The sequence below is a fragment of the Psittacula echo genome, assembly GCF_963264785.1.
Source record: "Psittacula echo genome assembly, chromosome: Z".
Taxonomy (NCBI): Eukaryota; Metazoa; Chordata; class Aves; order Psittaciformes; family Psittacidae; genus Psittacula; species Psittacula echo.
In genome coordinates this window covers 11,063,724-11,088,391 of record NC_137742.1, presented here as the reverse complement: position 1 = coordinate 11,088,391, position 24,668 = coordinate 11,063,724, and positions in this window count along the sequence as shown.

Sequence of the window (24,668 nt, the reverse complement as noted above, 5' to 3'; positions counted from 1 at the left end):
TTACTGAAATTCTGCTAGAATTAGCTGCCACAGTCGCCAGAACTGAAGACAGACAGGACGACAAATACAAGCTACAAATTACTGTGGCTGAGATGGGATCAACCTTTCAAATTCCTGCCATCCTTCACTGAATGGATATATAATCCTATTGTCACATTAACAGAGTCATTTTGAATGACATTTTCTTACCTCCTGTCTGTAAGGGAAAATCGGAAGAGCCGAAGAAAGCACTGTGCAGCTGTTTACATTTCTTTTGTATTCTGCTGCCCCTTGGCTCGTGGAGTTCACAACGTCTGGTGCTCAAACGCATTTTCCAGTCCACACGGGCAGCATGACACTGGTTAAAAATAGTTCTTTATTGAAAACATGAGGTTCGTTCATTCACCTTGATATTTTGCAGGTCTTGCAGGTGTTTTATTCCCAGTATGTCAGGGACAGGAGCAGCATGCTCAGGGGATATGATGCTGGGGAAGACGTGGCACTGGGTTGCAGCAGGAAAAGACCCTTCACCAAGGGCCACTTGACCAGTGACTTTGCAACCGATTGCCTCTGCCACGGGCAGACAGGAAAGGTCAAAGGAAGAAGGTGGGAACCAGTCTCAGGATGTGAGAGTGACCTTGGAGTCTCACCAAGCCGTGCTTCCATGCTTTTCTGCATAAAGGTGAAATTGAGAAAGTGCTTTCTTTTTGATGATACATGAGATACTCCCTTATCATTTGACTTTCAGAGCTGAAGCTTTTTAAGAAGAAAACCAGCAAAAGCAAATGTCTTCAGAATCTGAATCACTGATTTGGAGACTGCAAGTAGAGATGCACCTTCCTTCTGCATCTGGGGGAGATTTGCTTGTGCCTCAACCACGCATTCCTGCTCTTAACCTGGTGACCAACCTAAATGAGCCCCAGGCTCTGCAGCACATTCTGTACAGGATGTAGTCCTGCAAGAAATATATCTAAACACTTCTCTTCTCCCTCCCCCTAAAGTCCCAGTATATCTCAGATAAGCACGCTGAGAGGTGATCTTTTAATTGCTGGGTTTTTTTGTAGATGAATTCTCCAGCCCACCCCCGACTAAAGTTCAGCTTCTCAGGAAGGAAAATGCCAAGTAAGTTAGGAAAAGGGCTTTTCTAGCCTTGTTAGTTGCCAAGAAGAAAAATACATTTTAAAAGCTATAAAAGTGTAATTCTCCCCTACACACATTCCAATAAATCAAAGTTAGCTAAAAGGATTTTCTTCAGTGAAAGAAAAATCATCATTTCTTGCCCTATACAAAGTGTGAAAGTTTTAGTCTGAACAGAGAAATTTTTCAGAGAATTATGATCATTTAGTTTTCTTTCTAACCAAAGGTTTAGAAAGAAAAGCTCAATGTAACCCAAGCACTGGCTTTTGCTATTATGAAAGCTATAATGTATGAAACACTACAGGTCTATGGGAAATATATTCCCTTCCATGAGAGGAATTGTCAGAGCCCAGTGTCTATGAACCAAGATTGATTACAGAGAAACTGTTTTTCCAGTTGACATTTATTTTGCAGAGATATTAATGAGGAAACAATTTCTTTTCCCTGCAGTTCAACCTGAGGTCATTCCCCAAGTCTGTTATCAGCCTAGACAGCCCATCTGAACATATCTAATACACCCATTTGAGACATGAACTGTGGTAGGTGTATTTGGGCAATAGTGGTGAACCAAGATTTCAACCTTATTTTAAACTACTGTAATTGAGTAAAAAAGTGTTTCTTGGGCATTGAGTTTATCAGCCTTTCCCTAATCTCTGCACTGTACCTGAAGGACCACCACACGCTTGCACATGCGCTGTCTGTGCCTACAGCAACTCTTAATTGTTCCCAGGAATCTCTGCTCTCATTAGTAAAGCAAGAAATCTCTAGCAGATCTGACTGGGAGGCGGGGTTGCAACCAGATGATCTTCAAGGTCCCTTCCAAACCAACCCATTACGTGATTCTATGAGTACTGGCGCATTTGCAGCAGATGCCTGGTTCGCAGGCAGACTGTGCTCATCGTGCTGAGCTGAGCAGCAAGACTTCTGTAGCAAAGGACATAGAGCACGCATGATGACCCCTGGACTGGCAGCGCATTTAGCTTCAATGGTTAAAGCAGATTTTTTTCAGAGATCCCCTCAACCATAGTAGGAAAGGCAAAATATGTTACTGCAAGCTGAAATGAGCCTGGAGGGACATTAATGAAATGGTAGGCAGCAAGCCATGGTGGCTGAGGAGCGGGTAGAAGTCCTATCCAGTTATTCGTATGGCAGGGGGCATCAGCAGCAGATGTGGGGTGTTTCAGTAACTCTGAGACCATATTTAATAATGTTATATCCTAGAAAGGGCATTGAAAATCTCCATTTTGTCTCCTCTTCCTCTGTAACTCCCAGGCACTTGGGAGTTAATACTAGAAACACACTAGTGTAACTCTTGAGATCTGAGTGTACCAGAACCATCAGAAAGTTCTTTTTATAGACAAACAGTGAGAAAGGGCATGCAGTGTGATACCGGGGTGACCTCCCGTCTGACACAGAGAGCAGGACTCATCACACCTATTTTTGGCTGTGTTAATGGTATGGTTCTGATCTACACTGCAGCTTCTGTCTGTTCCTTTCACAGCCAGTGAAGAGAAACAAATACCTCCAGGGAATGAGAAAAATCATTCCTTCATCATACAAGGGTGTTCGACAGACAGAGTAAATCTTCATCAGAAGGTGTTCCACAAAGAAGAGATATGCCAGATGACAACTGCAAATTAGATGCTGAGCTTTCAGGTTGCTGCATCTGGTGGAGAAAAGTCACACACTAGTAGCTACTTGTTCTTGCATCCCCCCTCAGGAGGGCTGTAGGAATATGTGGCTGGCTTCCGTGGCCAAAGCAGGATTTAGCTCTTGAGCCCTGGATGGTCTTCTCCTATTGTCAGAGTGTGCTGTGGTGGCCACCCTATGTGAGGCAGCTGTGAAGCAGTAGCTTGCAGTGAAGCAACTCTAACATCCAGAGCTGCGTTTCCTCCTAAATCTTCTTTCCTCATTAGTGAGTTTTCAGATAAGATGGGTTTTATACCTCTACCCCTACCAGGTATAACCAGACAGTGATGGGAAAAGATAAGGGGTCAGGAAGAAACTTCCCATGGGATGAGCTCTGCCACAGTGTCCCAGTGCTGGGGTGTCTTGCCCTGTGACCAGCTCCCATGGACTATACCCCAAACATGTTCATAGTTAGAGCAGACAGCCTGGAGCAGTTGTGAGCAGCAGCTCCCTGACCAGAGCTCTTGCTCTCTGCGTAAGTCCCCAGGGCAAGTGGATGAGTCCAGTAATCTGGCAACTAGTGAGAGACCTTCCTGATTTGGACTGGAAGAAAAGAGTTGGCCTGGATCCATCCACAGCTGAACATCCATGTCTTTTAATCAGGAAGACAGAAATAAAACCCAGGATTACCCTATATGCAGGAAAAATGAAGGAGAGGTATAAGCCAAATAAAGCAGGCAAACCCCAACCAGACAGTGTACACCTCTCTTCAGCTATAAGGAGGAACCTTATGCTGTCCAGAAAACCGTCTGGAGACAGGTTGTGGGGAGGCCACAGGGTACCCAGGTCCCATCCAGAGTCAAAATGAGGAGATGCTAACAGACCTCAGAGGGACAGACTTCAGGTTCAAAACATGCCAGAGTGAAGGGAGTAGGTGTATTGTGACAATCCACCCTCTGATTCCTTGACTGCAGCCACTGCTCTGCAGTGGGATGCAAAGCATTCTCTGCTGTCTGTACAGAGGAGGCTTGAGGACGTTCAGCTGCTTATTGCTGCTTCTAGGCTGCAAGGATAAGCAGCAGCCTCCAGCCCCTGGGGAGACTGAGCCAGCCTTAAATCCACTTCAAAGCAGGAAAGAACATTATGGCCTGTGCGTGAGGGTCTTAGCTTCTCACACAGCTCTTCCACTCCGGTTTTATGGCATGAAGCACACAGTCCTTACGACGGCAGTTCAGCTGCATTTTTCTCGGCGAGCTCATTCCCACCGGACATCATTCACGTGCTCTTTGGAGTGGAAACAAAAGGGAGCGAGAAGTGGCCCCCTTGAAGTTCTGCTCAGCTGGGCTGCTTGTGTTCCTGAAAAATACATCTACCTCTTTATAACTCCCTAAGCTCGCAACCGGGGAGCCTGGCTGCCTCGTTTTTCATGGGGTGTGTGGAGGGGGTGCGCGTCTGCGTTTGATGATAGGCAAGGTGTGTTTGCATCCTGCACTCCTGCAGGCATGGGGGGGAAAGGTGAGATGGGTGCTGGGGTTGCTTTATGATGTACATGCATGTGCTGGAAAGAGATGGAAAGCAGAGCTGCACGAAGGGAAGGAGATAGATGAAGACAACATGTGAGGAGGAGAATTAGTACAAAGCCGGATCCAGGGAGCACCCGTTTTTGTCTCAGACACTCTCCCTCTCTTCCAGACAATCCCACCACATGTAGCTCTTCTGTGCAAGCAGCAGTGGCATGGGCACAGCCTGCAGCAGGACTCCAGCAGGACTGGGTGCTCAGGGGGATGTGACAGCTTTGGTGGTCATATAGGGACCATCCTAGCTCTTCTGCAGTTGTATGGCTCCCTTCCCTCTGCAGGTACACAGGACACAATAGGCTTTAAGTCAGCAACAAATAGTGCCCAGTGCTGAACTATTTACAGCTGCCTGAAGCCTATTTTGATTAGTGGAAAGCCTGCAACTGACTAGTGTGGTCTTCCTGCAATGGAGCCTCTGACGGAAGGGATTCACCTCCTTGCTTTCCTTGATAGATTCCACCCTGCAAGGCAGTGGTGCAGGACAGTGTGTTCTTGGAGGATGGGGTGACTACTGCCTCCGTCAGAAATAACTCTTTGCTTTTTAAGTATCAGATGTTTCATAAAATTATTTTTCTTTCCAGCTTTGCAATGTCTAAGACAGTTTAAATAAAACTTGACCTGACACTGAAGCTGAGAGCTGATGTCAGAGGGAAATTTAGCCACTTTGCGGCAGAATGTTTTCAAAATAAGCTGAAATGTCCAACACAATCTTTCTGGTAGAAGAGATCAAATGTATCCAGAGAGACTCGATGCTATTCCTGTTTTCTGCCTTGACATCTCAACATAAGGACTTGGCAAGCAAATTGCACCCGCGTTCCTTCTCTATGAGCTTAGTGTAGACCTGAGCTAAGGCTGCTTCTCTTCTGGGTGTGAGCTGTGTGACTTTACTTCTTTTTCCATCAAAGGAGACTCCTGAAAGATTCTCAGGCATACGGCCAAGGGTTGGTTACTTCAACCCTTCCAGTTCTTGCTTTCTTGTGCCACTATAAAATCACCAGTTAATACCTGATTGCCTGAACATCAGCTATGGATACGTGTTTGCATTTGACTGCATTGCCAATATGCATGAGATCCTGTCACAGGAAAGCCCTATCTGAATACATTTGCATGTGCCATCACACCAGCGTCGCAGGTCATGCACTCACACAATTTTATCTGCATGAGCATCAAACACCATTTTCCTCTCATTTCACATCTTTGTTCTTATTTGCTCATTGCTTGTCTTGCTCATCCGTTCATGCACTCTCATATTCCTTCACCCAGGCATATATGGAGGGATTGTAGAACCAGTATTTACATATGAATTTGCAGTTAATGCATCTATGGACAAGCCTGTGAACAAGTATTTCCCTGTTAGGTTACCTTCGAATAAGTGCTCACATGAGTGTTCTTTTGCCAGCAAATTCTTAGATAAATCCTCATCAGTTCATATAAGCGCAGGTACTTGCTTTGGGATTTGCCTGCCAATAGGTATCTGAAGATACACTGGCCTGAAAATTCATATCCACACGTGGCTCTGCATGCGAATGCAGGTTCAGAGAATGTCACCTCACACTTTCCTTTTTTACCCACACCTTTTCAGCCTGGATTCTGCCGCAATAAGTTTTCACACGAAAAGCAAGCAATGGGGGAGGCGAAGGCCTTCAAAGCAAATCATGGCTCTTATTCAGGTGAACAGTGGAGAAGCTTTTCTTCCTGATACTGTCCTTCCTGCTCTTGTGATATGCATATGACTTTATATGTTTCCATTTGAGGCCTGAGGAACTCTGCTAGTTCCCCCCTGCTATCCACGAGCCAAAGAGACGATAAGGGAATATAATGAACACAAACAATGGTGGAGACTGAATTTGACTTTTTGTCCTCCAGGGACACACAGGACTCACAGATGTAGGAATATTATTGAATTCCTTTGGATACATTTGATCTCCTAGCCAAAAAAGTATGTGGGACATTTCCGCTTATTTTTAAAACATTCTGCCACAAAACAGTAATTCAATTAACGAAAGCTCCCACTGATGTCAGCACTGAGCTTCAGCCTGGTTGTGCATTTCTCTCTGCTGTGAACACAAAAGCCACCTTAAAGAGAAGCGACCAATCTACATATGTTTGGAAAGGAAAAGCCTTCATGAAATCTTTTATGATTTAAAGTGAAGGCACGTAATGAACAAAGTGTGTTGCCCATTAAATGCACCCATGTGCAAATGGGCCAGTAGGGTTGTGGTGCTTCAGCCAGTCTTTATGTGGATCTGGAGACACGAAAGGTGTCTAAGGCTCATGCTGAGGTACTGCATCGAGCTTCCCTCCCAGCAGCCTGCTTCCCCTTGCTTCATTCCCTCCTAGCAAAGAAAGCAGGAGAGTCAACATCGCTGCTCTGTGAAGTCGGCTTTGTTTTCATGCATTAACCAAGGGCTCCAAATTCATCAGGCCAGCGCTTTTCGAAAGACACGCTTTCCCTGGAATAACTCCCTCTTCCCCCCCCCACCCCCCAACAATTACCTTGGCCATATGTTTTGTAAAAAGCACTATTCACAAAACCAACATCTTCTGTGAAATAGAACTTGACAGCTCTCTTTTAATGCAACGTTAAATGTGAGGATTTAATCTCATAAACCTGAAGAAACTCAGAAGCTGATCTTCCCCCAGAAGCTTTAACTCTGCCCCCTCGTGCATATACCCTCCAACAGGAGTGCTCGCCAAACGAGCACATGAAAATGCTCTCCAGTGAAACCCTACGTGTATAATTCCAATGCTTCTCAGGTTGCAGGGAAAAGCGTAATTTAAACACAAATCAAAATCAGACAATTAAGGTTACTTAAAAAGTAATATTGGAGACACATTATTCAGCACCATTTGGGAATATGCAATAGGATATGGAGATAAACTGAGGCTGAGATCCTGCGGTGGCAATGTGGTTGAAATACCTAGGTAGATGAATTATAAAGTAAATCAGGCCCCCAGGACATTTGCTCAGATGCAGCCAGGCTGAGAGCAAATGAAAGCTGTTTCTGTGTCACAGCTGTTTGAGGCCATCCATGAAATGAATCTCATGGATCTCTGTCCATCCTCGTTGAGTTAAATCTCTACGTGGAAAGAAAAAGGTGCTGATCTTCTCTAAAATCCTTTGCCTGGAGTCCCAGCTGAGAGCAAGGGAGGGTGCTGGATGCTGATGAGTCTTCTGCTCTGAAAAATGTTGCCTGCTCTGGGACAGAGCTGGGGCTTACTGGATGATGAGAGGGGAAACAGATGAAGCCTGTTGGGCTGCATTGCTTGGTGTGGCTGAGCTGACTGATGGCATAAACCGACTTCCCCCTACACACATGAACACGTGTGCACACCCAGGACAACCTCACACTGATGAAGGAAACACCCCGTGCCTCTGTGGCCACAAGCATGGTTCATGCAGCCTCCTGATCTGCCAGCTCCTGATCTGCACACACTGTGAGATGCTCATCCAGGTTTGACCAGAGAGGATCAGTGGACATGGGGAAATGCACAGCCAGATCTTCTGGGAATCAACACTCGTTATGGAAGAAAGGGCTGGGGCTTAGCACTGGCCTCTCTAACCATTAGCCTTGTCCTGCAGCCTTATTTTTTGGGGAAGTGTGCCCTGCCATGGGAAATCCTGTAGCAATAGAATCATGCAATGATTTGGGTTGGAAGGGACCTCGAAGCTCATCCAGTTCCAACTCCCTCCCACAGGCATGGCCACCTTCTGCTAGACCAAGTTGCTCCAAGCCCCTGTGTCCAACCTGGCCTTGAACACTGCCAGGGATGGGGCAGCCACAGCTTCTCCGGGCACGCTGTGCCAGCACCTCAACACCCTCACAGGGAAGAACTTGTGCCTAAAAGCTCATCTCAGTCTCCCCTCTGTCAAGTTAAAGCCATTCCCTTGTCCTGGCCCTGTCAAAAGCCCCTCTCCAGATTTCTTGTAGCCCCTTTAGGCACTGGAGCTGCTCTAAGGTCTTCCTGGAGCTTTCTCTTCTTCAGGCTGAACCAGCTCTCTCAGCCTGGCTCGAGAGCAGAGCTGCTCCAGATGTCGAAGCATCTTTGTGGTCAGTTCAGGACTCACTGGAGCAGGTCCACATCCCTCTTGTGTTGGGGGACTCAGAGCTGAACACAGGACAAGGGGTAATGGTTTTAAAACTAAAAGAAGGTAGATTCAAACTAGACATGAGGAAGAAATTTTCTACAGTGAGTGTGGTGAAACACTAGAACAGGTTGCCCAGAGGGGCCCCAACCCTGGAAATATTCAAAGTAAGGTTGGACTGGGCAACCTGGTCTAGCAGAAGATGGCCCTGCTTTTTGAAAGGGGTTGGATTAGATTACCTTTAAAGGTTCTTTCCAGCCCAAACAATGCTGTGATTCTATGATTCTATGATCCTATGAAATGACCATGCTTGCTCAGCTATTGCAAGGCATGTACAGCCTTTCAGTACTTTGTGGTATACAGGGGCAGACTACTAGCCTGTGGGAATTTCAGAGTCTGGATACACTTTAAGGGGCTAGTGAGGGGTTACACCAGCTCTTTAGAGCTGTGTGAAGAGAGGCTGGAAGGATGAGGGGAGAGTTACTGGAGAAGAACCATTTTACATGTCTCTTTAGGGACTTCATCGGTAGGTGCTTTCCACAGGATTGGGGCTCTGCTGCCCACCTTCTCTGACACCCCTGTGACCTGCAAGTACAAGTGCAGATCTGCACACCCTTGTGTGCCACATCACGATGGCATGGTGAGGGACAGCTGAGGAGCAGCCTACTGCCTGAGTGACCCCCTGGGATCCGAGGCTGCTGCTCCAAGTGACTTCCAAGGTCTTGCTACAGCACTTTTTAGTTCATGCTGTAAGAGAGGGTGAGGACCGAGGCTGTACTGAGCTGGGAGTGATTCCCAGTGTCTTTCTGTCAGACAGCTTCCAGCGTGAAGAAGGAACACACTGATAGGTGGACAGCAAACATATTCAGGGGCATGTGGATGGGACAAATGGGCTTCTGCTTTTATCACCTGGAGGCACTAAATCCAGCCAGACTGGTAGCAACACTTAGCAGTGCTCTGTGGGTCCCTATGAGTGTGAAGGATAGGGAGAGAGGACTCTGAAGGTGAGTATTTTGGCAGCTGTTGGATGCTTCTGGGCATTTGTGTATGACCTTGAGCAGCATTGTCACTGTTCCTATCTCCAAAGCAGAATGACAGTGAGCTGGAGGGCAAAATACCAACTTTTCTCCAGTTCTGATTGACCCACTCTGTCAGAGCGCCTTGCAGACAATGTTTGTCTCGGCAGCCTCCGGAGGTTGATACCCATCAACCATCCTACCACCGCTGGAGCTGGTGACCCCAGAGTTGTCTGAGCCAAGCCTACCCACGAGCTGCAGTAGCTTGAGCACCTCAGGTGCAAATGCCCTCTGCTCACCCGGCCAGGGTGAGGGGAAGGACGTGCCTCACACATTGTGCTGGCTCCTTCCAGCCTCCAGCATTCTGCCTCTCCAAGCCAGCAAAGCAAACTGCATTTCAAAGGCAGGGACAAACGCTTATGCCAGCAGCTTTGATCTAAGCTGTTGTTTAGTTATCCAAAGCAAGGTAAACAGCTGGACATGCTCCTGCTGGGAAAGGCTCTTTCTCCTTTCTCCAAGCTCAGCCAACTTCAGCACAGCTCGGAGAAATCATTTTGCAAACTGAGGCTTTCTGGGGAGGGGGATGCTTCTCTTCAGGATACTGAATGTTTGGATCAATCCCTGAAGTATCCTCACAGTCCCTGTTTTTCTGCATTGGGCAATCACTGTGTGACCTTGGAAAACACTTAGATCTTTCTTCTAGAGGCAGATGTTAGAGATGTCGAGTGTATGAGGATACTTAGCCTGCAAGTATCAGCCCCTGGCATAAACAGCTTGGTCTCTGGACCCCTAGGAGGCTGCCAAGGCTTGCACAACCACACCATGGGTTTCTCCCCACCGAAGTGCTCATCTCCAACGGACAGCTAGAAAGGATCATGCCTCCATTTTCAAATGTCCAGAAACTTCTATGGCAGGGACACAAATCAGGAATGGGGACAAGGAAAGCAAAGGGACGAAAAAAAGGGATCACAAAAGTATCAGTTTTGAAGAGTGAGATATTTCTGTGGCTGAGCAGAGGCTGAGTCTCCTTGGCTCGAGAAACAGGATGAAGCAGCCACACCGCCTGTTTTTCTGAAACCCAATCTCCCCCAGCTTCACGTCTCCTCACACTGAGGGCTCCTCTTCTCTCCCTTTCCCCTTCTTCTATTTTTTCCCTTCCTATGAAGGAAAAAAAAAAGAGAGGAAGGACAGAGCTGGTGCTGTTTTCCCAAAGTGTTTCCCCTAGGGCCTTTGTTGCAGCATCAAATTTCCTTTGAAACAGCTATGTGGGAAACACAGTTTCTTGGGTCACTTCCCAAATGAAAAAGAAAAAAGAACAATAAAAAAATGAAATAGGAAAATAAAATTCGACATATGAAAAGCAGAAGCCAAATCACAGCAGCTCTCTGTCCCATTTAATCCTTGGTCCTAGGGAGGAGACCGAAAGTTCTGTTGGGAACGCTAATTTTGCATTACCATGTTCCCGCTTCTAAATGTCTTCCTGGCTCCCTCCCTGGATTAGCCTTTTTGCCCTTTTTCCATTTAAATTCCACTAAGATTTGGGGCATCATCTACTTGCAAGCTGAGCGTAGGAACAAAGACGGCTGACTGGATGCAATTCCTGGAGTCTATTCCAGACCACCAAAGCAACTCAGAGAAGAGGATGAGCTTCTCTTTAAACACTTGTTTGTGATTTGAAGAAAGACAAAGCTGGTTATTATGGGTACGAGGACTCATATTTCTGTCTTACGATCTGCCTCTGCTCCTAACCAGCTCTTGGTTGTTATCTCTGCATTGACCCACTCTAGGATAACCTGTGTGATGATGCTTTTGGGCCCTGTATCCCACCCAGATGCACGCACCCTGACTCCTCAGCAGCTGTGCTTGAAGGTGCAGTGAACTCTCGATAGCTGCAGCCTGAGATCTCCACAAAGACAGCTGCCTTAGAAACGTCTCCCCAACTTCTCCTAGTGCCTGCTGACATGTGAGAAGCTTTCTGCCACCTGGTCTTCTTGGCAAGCAACAGACACTGTCTGTCCCGCTTTGATCTGCTGCGCATGGTTTTTGATCGGGAAGGAGGCTGACGTGCCTCAGCTAGTCTGTTTCTGCCAAAGCTGATACAAAGGATTAAGTTGGCTGGGGTCAACACTCCAAACCTGTACACGCCCCTGCTTTAACTCTGCTAACAGGCCTGAAAATTGTACGAAATCAAGGGTAAATAAAGCTTTTTCCTGCCCAGATCATCCTTACTTTCCACACACAGAACCTGTATATACACCAGTGTTGGCTGATACAATGGGAAGGCATCAAAAAATACACCAGATGGACTATCCAGGACAGTTTTCCTTGGGCTTTGTTCATATCATGCTTGAAAAATCCATTTTCTTACTGGTTGCCCAGCCAAGGAAATGTGCAAAACACCCAGCCTTAGTGTGACTTGAAAGTTGATAGCTTTGCTAAGCCAGCTTCTCCACGCACACAGAAAGTCAGAGCTGCTTGCTATGCCTCACGGTTTTTCTTTGAGTGACTTTGTCACATCTGGGAACCTCATGGCTTACCCTAAAGCTTGATTTTCTGGTCCGGCAGAGCCAGGGCTCCTCCTGACTTTGCTGGTGGTTTTGTCGGGGTGAGCTCCCCTCATTCTGCTCTTAGATCACCTTATAAACATACAGCTTGAATTTGACTTACGTGATGCATTCTCCTGCTACTTGAAGTCTCTTGCTTGCAGCGCATCACCTCTCCATTTCACAGAAATCCTATCAGAAAGGACACAGTTTTTCCAAAGTGGCCATTTTTTTTTGTACCAGCTGTTGATGTCCTTGAAATAATTTGGTCACGCTGACCATACCTGTGGCTAGCAAGCGCAAGTGACCTCTGAAAATTACCTGGATGAAAGCTGTCAGGTACTTTAACGCAGCCTTTGCTATCTAAACTCTTCGAATTTTGAAGCCATCTCCTCACTTAAAGTAATTTACTGCTTCTCCAGACTAGATCTCAAGCCCCTCAGGAATACCTTAAAAAGAAACACAACAAAGAATTTAGTTTACCCATATATCTCCCTCTGGTACCTCCGTCATGTTTGTTAGAAAAGGATGGGTCTTTATGCCTTGTTGTTGACTGCATCAAACCACGAAAAATAAATAATGATCAAAACCAAATGTCATCTGTCTTTAATTAATGAACTGTTGAAAAGGACATAGAGTGCCAGGATGTTTGTGGAGTTGGGCTTAAATAGATCTTACAGCTTGGTGTGTATTTATGAAGGTGTTGACTAGAAGATCTTAGTCTATGTAGAACACATTTACTCTGAATATTTAGCTACAGTGTTCAGCCCGTTCCTTTTGTTGCCTTACATCAGTAACGTCTGCATGGATGTATGAGGCTCAGTCCTGGCTGGCTGCATGGACAGTGCTGGTCCTCTCTAGCTGGTGCTTGAGAGAGCAGGCTGTGCATAAAACATGGAAAGTTCACTAAAGTGCAACTCCTTGGATACGTCATCTCCTCAGAGGGAATAACCATAAAACTAAAGTGTTTCGGTCATTGCTGGATGAGCTCCAAAGAAAGTCTGGGAGCTTCACAGCACCTTTGGGTTCACCAGTTTTTACGGATACTTTACTGAGAACTTTTGCAAGAGTGATGTTTCTGATCATCCTTGTGGGGAAAAGCAGTGGATTGTACAGACACAAGAAACCCAGCTGGATGAGCAGCTAAAAATACATTTGGCTTGGCATCTTTCCTTGTGCACCAAGACTTTGCATAAACCTTCATTCTTCAGAGGAATCCATACAGCTATGAAATCAGAGCTGCTCTTTTGTGTCACTGTGGGCCCCAAAATGAAATCCATCCCTGTATGTGGTATTCTTGGAAACTCACAGGAATAAAATTATGAGATCAGCAACAGGAAAGTTGCTGGCTATTGAAGTACCCTCTACCCCTGGCATCATTGTCTGGGAGGTACACAAGTTGCAGGTGATTTGCTCAGAGACCATAAGAAACCTGCGTGTCCGTGTTCCATGAAGGCCACAAACCAACGATAAATCCTTTAATTCTTGTTATTATCCAGTTGCAACTTCCTCCTGACATCTTGTCTGGGTTCTTAAAATGGCAAGCCCACTCGATAAGCCATCCTGTAACAGTGAGCATCCTGACCCTGAATGCAGTATGAAAGAACGTGCCATTATTTTACCACTTTGTCATTTTGCCAATGTCAGCTTGAATAATGACTGCTATCTTGCATCAAATGCAGTCTACCCTGAAGTTCGTTCACCACTAAGACAGTGTCTGCTGAGGAGACTACAAGCTCAGCTATGAAATCCTTGTCCAAGAAGGACATCTGTTTTGTTGTTGATGCAGTACTGCACCAAGCTATACATCAGTTTTTGTGACACTCTCTCAGATGAAGATCTGCCATGCCAAACTTTTAGAAGCCCTTAGCCCATTCTCAAGCCCATTTTAATTATGATCAGGCATTTCCATTGGATTTGATTCAGAATGTAAGTATGGGTGCACCCAGGCAGACAAAAAGTCCATTATAACATTGTCCTATATATGGCAGTGGACAGCAACAGATGCCTACACGGAAAGTGTAAGAATACGGCAAGGATACAGCAATATTTCCCCGGAGTTCTCTGTCAAGATCTAGCAATTTCCATCACACAGACATCCTAAGGCAGGTGAGGATGTTGTGCTTAATAGCAAGCAATAGCATACCCCTCCATGAATTTGTCCAGTCACATTTTAAACTCATGTAAACTCTTACCGTTCACAGCATTGTAAGGCAAAGAGTTCGGCAGCTTAATTATATGTTGTGAGAGGAATTTCTTCCTTCGGTTTTTTTGAACAAGTGAAGCTTTTTGAATCTTCAGTGTGATTGACATGAGCCGGATGCTATGGCTGGAACAAAATGATTGTTGGAACAAAAATGTTCCACCTGTGTGAAAAGCGTGATTGCTCAGGAAGAAGTGCATTTTTGCTCCCATCATTTGTTTTCAAGTGTCACAGGTCAATGTTCTGCATTATTACTAGTGGTGAAACTCTGTTTGGCGCATTGTTGTAAGAACTATTTAACATGTTGAAGGAGGATAGGCATATAGTAACTGTCTATCACACCAAGACGGAAAGCCAATTTGAATAAATTAATCATTACTTGAACCATCCATTTCAGACTCATTGACTAATGCTGAGCTGACTGGGTTGAACTTTGCCTGTAACGATTTTAAGAGTGTGTCTGTCAGCCACAACCTGCTTTATGCAAGATTTTTCACCTAGAATTTCGTCTCACTTTGCCGAAGTTTTCTCATATTCCTTCAGCTTGAAGCCTGATAAAGCGTTTGTTGGCATCCTTACAGACCTTACAGAACAAACGGAGATTGCAAACAAACCAAACTGACTGTCACTATTGAATAGTCCTCAGGCTCACAACTGGGGTAAAATCATGTTAGCTGTACAAAGTTTGAATTCCTAGCAAACCCCATGGGAATAATAGGGTGGCAGCAGGGCCAAGGCAGTTATTATCCCCCTGCACTGAACACTGATGAGGCTGCACCTCGAATCCTATGTTCAGTGCTGGGCCCCTCACTACAAGAGAGACATTGAGGTGCCGGAGTGCGGCCAGAGAAGAGCAACGGATCTGGTGACCCGTCTGGAGCAGAAGTGATGAGGAATGGCTGAAGAACCCGGGAGGGTTTAGTCTGGAGAAGAGAAGGCTCAGGGGGAACCTTATCACTCTCTGCAACTGCCTGAAAAGAGGTTGTAGTGAGGTGGGGTCAGTCTCTTCTCCCTAGAAAAAAGTGACAGGACAAAAGGTAACGGCCTCAAGCTGTGCCAGGGGAGGTTTAGATTGGATATTAGGAACAACTTCCTCACTGAAAGGGTGCTCAGGCATTGGAACAGGCTGCCCAGGGCAGTGGCGGAATCACTGTCCCTGGAAGTGTTGAAAATCTGTGTAGATGAGGCCATCAGTGACACAGTTTAGTGGTGGACTTGGCAGTCCTGGGGTAATCGCTGGACTTGATGATAAAGGTCTTTTCCAACCTTGTTGATTTTGTGATTCTGTAATTCTAAATGAATGTGTTCAGTCAAGAGCAAATGTTACTTATCAGCAGAAATGTCCTGAGAACTGCTATAAAATACCTATAACCCTGATAGGAGTGTTTTAGACTCAAGACTTACTGTAAGCCTGGAGGTAATTTTGAGGAAGGTGGGACAAGCAAGAAAACATGATGGTTTTTTTATGTTTGACTATCATGTGTGGACAACTTTCCTCCTCCTGACCAGTCGTGTTTAGCTACATCTGTTTCTACAGAGTGCAAAAGCCCTTGGAAGGCACAGCAAAGTGCCTGCACAGAGGCACCAACTATCCAAGTGGTTCTGTTCCTTGGACTTTTGTTCATGATGCCTAACAAAAAAAACTTCTCTCTGAAAGATGTGTGCTGTGACTTCAGAAAACCACTTCCCAAGGCTGAGAGAAAGTATAAGCTTAGCTGAGCATGAGAAAAATGTGTATAAATACATATATTTATTTTTATATACACACATATATGTATAATATGCATGTATGTATGCATGTGTGCATGTCTATGGATCAGAAGAGCTTTAATGGGGGTTTATAAGGGCCTAAAAGCTATGATTTAATAAGAAAAAAAACAGGACAATTTTGGTCAAATACACATTTTAGTTTAATGTTGACATGAAGGTAGCAATTAGCTCTAAAATAGCAAAGTCAAACAAGCACATCAAGCAGAACTGCAAATCAGTGTAAATTTTAAGATAGGAAGTACAGAAAATGGAAAGGAGAAGATAAAGATGGCAAGGAAAGATCAAAATTACTGAACAGGAAGGAGTTTTCTAGGCTAATTAGGAAGAAAAGAAATGCCAACGATGTCATGGGCCAACCATGTGAGGACAGAAAAAATGTGAATAATTATTTAGAGAGAGCAGAAATGTTCAATAAATAGGTTTGCTCTGAGTTTGGAAAGAAAGAAGAGGATGTGTTTATATCCACAAGGATGTCGAAATACTTTCCACTCTACTAGCAACCAAGAAGGAAGTTAAGCAACTTCTTCTAGGGATAAACACATTTTATACGAACAGAATCTGCAAACTTGCAGCCAAGCGTCTTCCTAGAACTGGCTGAGGAAATTTCTGACCCTTTGACATCAGTCTTGAATAACTCCTGGAGCACTAGGGAAATTCCAGAGGAGCTGGAGAGCTCTCACTATGTGCCAGTATCAGAAAAGAGAAAGTGATTTGACCCAAGCAACTCTAAAGTCACAAGTCTGACATAATCTCATCACAGTAATGAAAAAAACAAATATAGAAGTCAATCAACAGAATTAACTCATGAGAACATAATTAGGGCCAGTTAACACTGACAAATAGAAAGTAGGACTTGTCAAATACTCTTTGATGATATAAAAAGTTGGGATGATAGAGGTGACTACCCAGCTATAATATATTTAGACTTTTATAGAGCTTTGACTTTGCAGTTCATGACAGTTTGATTAAAAATTAGTGTGATGCAATGTCCATGAAGCACTCCTTAAATGGATTAGGAACCGCTAAGCGATCTGCTAAGAAGTGGTTGTTTATGAGGCATCAAGGGCAGACGGGGGTGTTTCTGAGGAGGCAAGGTCTGCAGGAGTTGGTAGGAAGTCTGGCATGACTGTCTCTTGTCATCCATAATCTGGGAGGAAAACCAAAATTGCTGTTAATGAAGCCATTTGTTAACAAAGATTAGCAAGATGATCTGTGTTTGTAAGAACAGGACACCTATTCAGTGCTGGACAGTGTCTTCTTGCAGGAAGAAGTGAGTTGGATATCTTCAACCATGGTGTGTAGGAAGTACTGACAGTATAGCATGCTGTCTCTAGAGAGCAGAGAGTTTGTAAGGGGCAAACAAAACATCTTTTGATGGCAGATTTATTGTCTAATATTTACACAATAAGTAGAGAAGTATATAAATTTTTATATATTTATATTAGAGAAACAGGATGCAAGGTACTAATGAGTAGAAGCAAGAGTAAGAGTAGGGAATGAGTAGTGAAACTGCTTCGGCAACACCACACAAAAAAAATGACCCCTGGTGGGACAGAGCAAACGCCCCTTTCTTGGGAGCGTTGGGCCAGGCACAGAAGATGAACACTGAATGCCTCCTTTGGCACAAGCAGCTGAATTTCTGTCGAAGTGTAGGCAAGCTGGAGTCCAAGTTTTTTAATTGCTGACTCCAGTTTAAGGGCATGAATTCTGTTTACTTCCCTTATTACCTACTGAAGCAGGTGGTCTGAGTCTTGCCCTCAGCCTCCTTACACCAGCGAAAACACGATCAAGAGGCATGCTGTAACAGCACATACCCATCTTAGTGGGGATTATACTGCTGTTAGTTACTAACAGATCTTCAGGAGCTGTTCAAAAGAGTGAGAAAGGCATGATAGGGACTAGCATCACAGTTCAGAAGAATCTGAAGTCAAATTCAAGTTTGAAAATACATCCCAATTTTTAATTCCAAATATGACTGGAGAAAGCACTGAAAAGGCACATACGAACTTCTATCTTCTGATGTCTTCAGGTCACAAGATCTCAGAAGAGATCATCTCAGAAGAGGTATTTTAACCAAGCACAGGTTACTGACATAAATTCAGAATGAATATATAACATTTGATGGTTAGACAACTCCTTACACGTTGCGTATTTCTGAATCTGTTTGTCCAGGAGAAGATTCCTGGACTCTTATGACAGGGATCCATTCAGCTCTCCAGTCCTTTCACAGCATCAGTTTTTCAGCTGATGGCATGTTTCAGAAGCAGTGAATGAGGTTACCATCCATGAAGGTGAGCAGGGGGAAAGACAAAAAGAAGAGAGAAGGCAGGACCGGTGGGAGGAGAGACAAAATGGCTCAAAGAACAGATTATAAATCTAAAAAAAAAGAAAAGAAAGGCTGGATATGAGAAAGAGCAGGAGAGCAGTCAATGTCCTTTAAAGTGTTCATGCTCAGTTTGACCATATTCACTTGTGGTCTGGTTCAAAACACAGTTTGACATCTGACTCAGCTGTCCAACTAAGAACTGTATCTTCCCTTTCCAAAATGGATGTGAAATAAGTAAATGCAAGATGCTCAGGGAATGGGAAGTCTCACTGCTTCCCATGAATATTTGTTTTGGGGTCTACTTGGTAGTGATATTTGCACTGTTATTTTGCAGCCTATGTGAAATCTGTTGATAGGTCTTGTTTTGGTCCTAAGGAGTTATTTGTCTGCATCCCATCCACAAAGATCCACACCCGGAATCCACGAAAGGCAATTGAAAGGCAGTTTTTGTTGCCTGAATGTACGAAAGATCTTGTGCTACCCTTCCAGCTCTTGACATGGAGTTTCGCAGTCAGGGACAGAAAATACCTTGGGTGAATGTCAGTCACCTGAACTCAGGTGTTTGCATGCAGCATTATCTTAGCAATTTGAGCTCTCTGTGAACTATACTTCCATTCAGTTGCCTTCCCATAGACATTTAGTGCCATCTAAGATATCTCACGATAGCCAGTACTTCCAAATGTAGTGCAGGACCTATAGGATACCCATCTTTCTGGGCTAGCATGGAGCCCAAAGGCATGGCACAGGTCCCAAGTGGTCTAAAGTCCTGCGTATGTGTACACTGAGCCACTGCCAACACTGTCAATGGAGGTGGGGTTTCATTGGAAGCTCAAATTCCACAATGGATGTGCATGCACCCAGCTCACATACAGACACCCACACAGCAGACGTTTACGTTGACGCAACCAAGTGGAGAGCAGTTCAGCTGACCAAATGTCAGTGCCTACATCAGGGTAGGAGAAATAGCTCTCTGGGCTCCCACGGGAGCCTGGGTACCAGGTTCTTGTGTTCATCAGAGATGTCAGTGCCTCAAGCTGCAGCTTTACTTACCCTTATGTTGCCCAAGGTTTATAGACTTTCTGGATAGCATTCTTCATGGACTCTTCATCATTCACTTCACTTCTCTTCGTTCCTTCTTTATGCACATGTGCAAGCTGACTACACCAGTGACTGCACCAGCTATCTTAAAGGCCTTCTGAAGCCAAGCATCATCCCTCCAGCATTATGATTCCCTGGGGAAACCCTTCCTTCTGTCTTCACTTCTGCAAGTCCACAACTCTCCAGCTTCACCTGCGGTACAAGCCCATAGATGAGTAGGTAAAAAGCCTGTATGTGCGTGATGCCACCTTCTCACCATGCTAACATGCTTCCCTGCTTGCTCACACAGCTCCCTCTTGGCTCCCTCACTCTGGCCAGTGTACTTTCCTTGCTGGGAAGACAATGGTCTGTAAGGGAAGCTGGGACTCTGGAGTCAGTGCACCGGTTTGTCACACACAAAAGAAATGAAAGAGAACAAATAGCCATCAGAACCTGTCTGTATCACTTTCCTGTGTAATCATAGAATCATAAAACGATTTGGATTGGAAAGGACCTTAAGATCATCCAGTTCCAACCCCCTGCCATGGGCAGGGACACCTCATGCTAGACTATGTCACCCTGGGATACAGAGGGACTAAATTATTAATTATACTTTTAATTAAAAGGTTGGGAGGTGCCTAAAGGGTGAGCAGCAATAAATAGATATTCATCCCTTCCCAGCACAGGCCTTAAGTGCTTTATTTACCTCTGGTGCAGAGGCACAAGAGCTACAGAGGTACTGCGCCTCTTCAGGCTGGGACCAAGCATTTTAAATGCATATGAACAGCACACTGACTTCATTAAAGCGTTTGATTAACGCCAGAAAGGACCCACTCCAGCAGCTGCATTTATCACTAGGGCGATGGCATATTTAGAGAGAGTGAGTTGGTAGGCCCTTAGCATAATCAGAATAGATGAACCTACCTTAGAGGAAAAAAAAATGTAGCTTTTAATAGACCCATAAGTGCACTATGAATATTTATTGTGTCTGTCCCTTCAGTGAGGACATGATGCGGTAGCAAGCAGAAGTGGGACAAGGCAGTGGGCAGCATCATTCAACAATACGTGCCCTTGTCCATAGTGGGATTGCTGTTGATGCTGTCAAATGGTGGCTGACACACCGGATTCTCCATCAGCTCTGCTTACTGCTAGGAAACCCAGTGTCCCATTGCTCTTAGAGAGACCGTCAGCTCTAGCACATAATTCAGACCCCAGGGGACTAATGATCCAGAGGTGTGTTCCTAACATCATGCTGATATCAAGCACGGCCCTAGAGTGGTCTCCTCAGGTAGAAACATGCAGGTAGATGCTATGACTCCAGGCACAAGAGTCCTTACAGCGCTCGGCACCCTGGGTCCAGCTCTTAGCACAACCAGATAAGACCAAAGACCCCATATCCCACTACCAAAGATGGCCAACAGCAGATAACTGGATGAATAAGAAGAAAAAGATAATCCTTCTGTCAGCAATTTGTGGAACAGGGACATCCTGACCCAGTGATGATATACTGGCGGTTAATGATTCTCCACAGAACCATTCTTCCACAGATTTGCTCTTTTCTTCTGTTTCATCTCTATTCTTCATCTCTCCCCAGGCTCACCACCACTCTCCAAAGCAATGAGGAGTTTTGTTCTTTTTACATTTATTTTTTACGCTTTTGAGTTTTGGAACCTTCAAATTCATGGTCCTAAAAATAAGTGATTACTGAAAGGAGGCTGAGAAAAGGAGAGAAGGGGAAAAAGAAAGAGAAAGAGAGTTAGAAGCAAGAGGTTGCCCTTTGGGAACAGAAGAACTCAGTGCAGATGATCTGAAAACCAGTTTAATAGCTGAGACATTAGGGTGTGCATCTGTGTGTGAAGTTGTGAGTTTACTGGAAACTAGGACAGTGGTGGTTTAGCTAGAAAATCCCTAATAAAGGAGGAATAACTAGGACCATATTTCCAAAAAGGGTAATTTTTAACAACCTCCTTAGGGAAGGGTGGGGGATGGAAGAGTACCTCACTTGGAAAACAAAATGAAAAAAACCTACATGGAAATTTTCATTAATCTCTGGAGACCGTTAGGTCAAATTAGGAGATGAAATCCAATCACTTAAGTGTGAAGCAGAGGGATTTTAGCCTGTTCTGAGGACAAATCTCAGTGCAGCTTGAATGTCGAAGCTTTCTGCCAAAGGTTTCTGCATGTACATGTCACTGAAACAAACACAACTTTGTATAGGTCTCTCTGCCTGTACACAGAGGCAAACGTGTAGATGCAAGCAAAGATCAATTTATTTTCTTTTTATTTAGTTGCACTGCTAAAGATGTCAGTTTCTGTAATTCTCCCTGCCTCATTCTCTAATATACATGACCTTTAATAAACAGGACTTGCAGTTTGACAGCAAGGACTATTGAAAAACGCAAGGAAATCCTGGCTGGATTAAATTTTTAGTCCATTTCATTTCCATCCGCTGCTTACAGCCAAGTTGTACGTGGATCTCAAACTAAAGATGGCAATTTGGGAAGCAATTTTCTTGAATTGCAGGTACAGCAGGATGCAGAGGAAAGTAATGGCAGGATCAGGCAGTTAGACGTGGCATAAACATTAAAGCTACCAGTTATATTTAATGGATTTTCATTCATTCACTTTCTTTCCCCCTCTCATTAGAAAAAAAAATAAAAAATCTCCATGAATGAGGAGAACAAACAAACAAAGAATAATAACAAAAAAAAAAACCCTCAGCACCTCACTGATAAAGGGTAAAATTGCTGATTCTCACTAAACTCACTAGTTCTCACTAAAGCTGTTTTGCTTCCATTGACAGAAACATCTCATTGAAGCACCTGCTGGTCTGCCAATGGGTGGGCAAGGGCTCCCAGAGCTGCTGTAGCAAGGTGACCCCACTTTCCATGGAGAAGATGCACCCCACAAGTAAGCAATGCACCGGGAAGGCACAGGCCTGTGCCATGACTGTGGCTTTTCTGGTCTGGCTGGAATTTGTGAGCCAGGGGGTTTTCTCATCTTTCATACTTCAAAAGAAAACAGTACAGACAGCGTTTCTTTGTATTTAACAAGGATTTTGTGGCTTCTGGATTCTCCTGCTGAGGATGTGGTAGGATAATGCGTCTTGGCAAGAAACCGTGCATGTGCATCCCTTAAAAATCACATCCCTAACTTCTCATCATGGCATCTCACATCCCTTTCCTGGAGCAGGCACTCAACTGTTTTAGAATACCCACTGGATAACAGGGTTCCACCCTCACTGAAGTTTGCTGGCTGACAGCTTGGCGCTGAGTCTCAAAGCCTCCTGAGGCCATGGGTGCTTCCACCATGCAGGTCCCTTTCTATCTGCTGGAGAGGCTGGAGACGTGCCAGACAGGATGCTGAGAGCACTGAGCTTGCCCTGACCACAATGGTGAACAGGGAATGAAGTTCAGCAGCACTCAAAGCAGTGCTTGGGAACCAGCAGCACACCTCATGAATAGTTCCCATCTGTTGAGATCTCCTGCTGGACTGGGGGGAGAAAAAGCACCCAGGTGCCACAGGCTCAGGTTTTCTCACAGGACATTTCTCTGCTCACCTCTACCAGTCACTTCTGCAAACCTCAACTGCTGTGAGTGTGACCTGAATTTGAAACAGATGCAATGGTGCAGAAACCTGGGCTTCCAGATACGAGCAAAATTGTGTCCAAGGTGTGTGCGGTATTTCAGGAGACAGATGGACCTTCTGGCAGCTGTCCAGACTAAAGCAGTGAAAACAATGTTAGGAAAGATCAAAGACACTGGGGCTTTTTCGTCTTGAAAAGAGAAGCCCAAGACAGGAGCATAGCTTTTAGATGTTTGAAAAGCTGTTCCAAATCAGAAAGGAATTCTCTGTGGACACTGGGGATGGGACAAGGAGTCCTGGTCTAGGAGGGAGGTTCAGATTAGATGTTAGGAAAACCTCTAACACTAGGAATAATGAGGTGCTAGGACAGGTTGTGTGAGGTAGAGGTGAAATCTTCATTTCTTGAGGCATTTACAAAGAAGTTAAACGCATACCTGTCTAGGATGAAGACAATCCTGCCTTGCGATAGGGAATGAACACTTGGAGATGAGCTCTATCTCCTCTTGGCATTTGACTTCTGCAACGGACTGAGAAAATGTGCTTTCCTAAAAGAAATGCTGTTGGCCAGGGAGTGGAGTTATTATTGGCAGTCTTCTCCCTCAGGTGATTTTGCCACAGAAACTACTTTTGTGCTCAGGACTGGCTCCTTCCATCAGGAAGTGCCCAGGCTGACCTGGCCGGAGGGCCAGCCCATGAGCAGAGATTGATCGCACCAAGGCTTAGCTCACTGGCAGTAACTCCTAGAAGGTTCAGGATCCTGAATGCTTGTAGTGAGCTGGTCCCAGTCCTGCACAAGGTACTGACACCCTATAGTGGGATTTACACCACTAACAAGTGCAGGTTCAGGTCTGTGGAGTGCAAGCAGAATCAGGACTGTGTTTCCTCATGGAGAGCAGTTAATTAACTCAAAGATGGGTCATTGCAGACACATGCCTACCCAAGTCATCTTTTTCCATTGCACACAGTAGGGACAGAAATCTTTGCAAGGCAAGTCTGGAGATGAGGCCAAGGAATGTGATGGGTGCTGATCCCTAGCTCCATGCTGGAACCTCCAGCCAAGCCACAGCCACTCTGGGTTACATCCTGCACAGTAGGCATTGAACGTTGCTGCAGCTGGCAAAAACACTGAAGAACCATGCAGGGTCTTTCCACTGCCAGAAGCCTGCTGTGCTCTTACACCATTTGTTCAGTGTTTCCCACTCAGGCACAGAGCAGCAGTGGTTGGAAATGAGAGGAAGACAGGAGGTGGCATGAACAGCCCACAGGGAAGCACACACGACACAGGTAAAGAGGGCTCGGTTTGTTTGAGTACACAGAGCATTACACATGCAAACAGTGATTTACTGGGGCAGAAGGCACACACAGGCAGGATGCCTGTACACCCCAGGAATGCACACAAACACAGACCCAATGGTACAGAAACAGTCATCACACCTGTATATACAGATGCAATGCCTGTGTGCTCTGATCATGAACACACATAAGTTGTGCTCATCAGCACAGTTGGCAGGCAGGCTGTACTGCACACACACACACTCATTCAGCACATTGCAAGCATACAATAAGTACACCGTAGCATTAAACGTGAGTACATACATACAAACAAACACACATATGCACTGTAACCACATGTGACCAATGGATGCACAAAATATCTGCACTTTCCTAATTCAGAAAGCACAGCCCTACTGCAGGGCATATTACTCATTTACAGACACCATCCATCACCATGTACACAG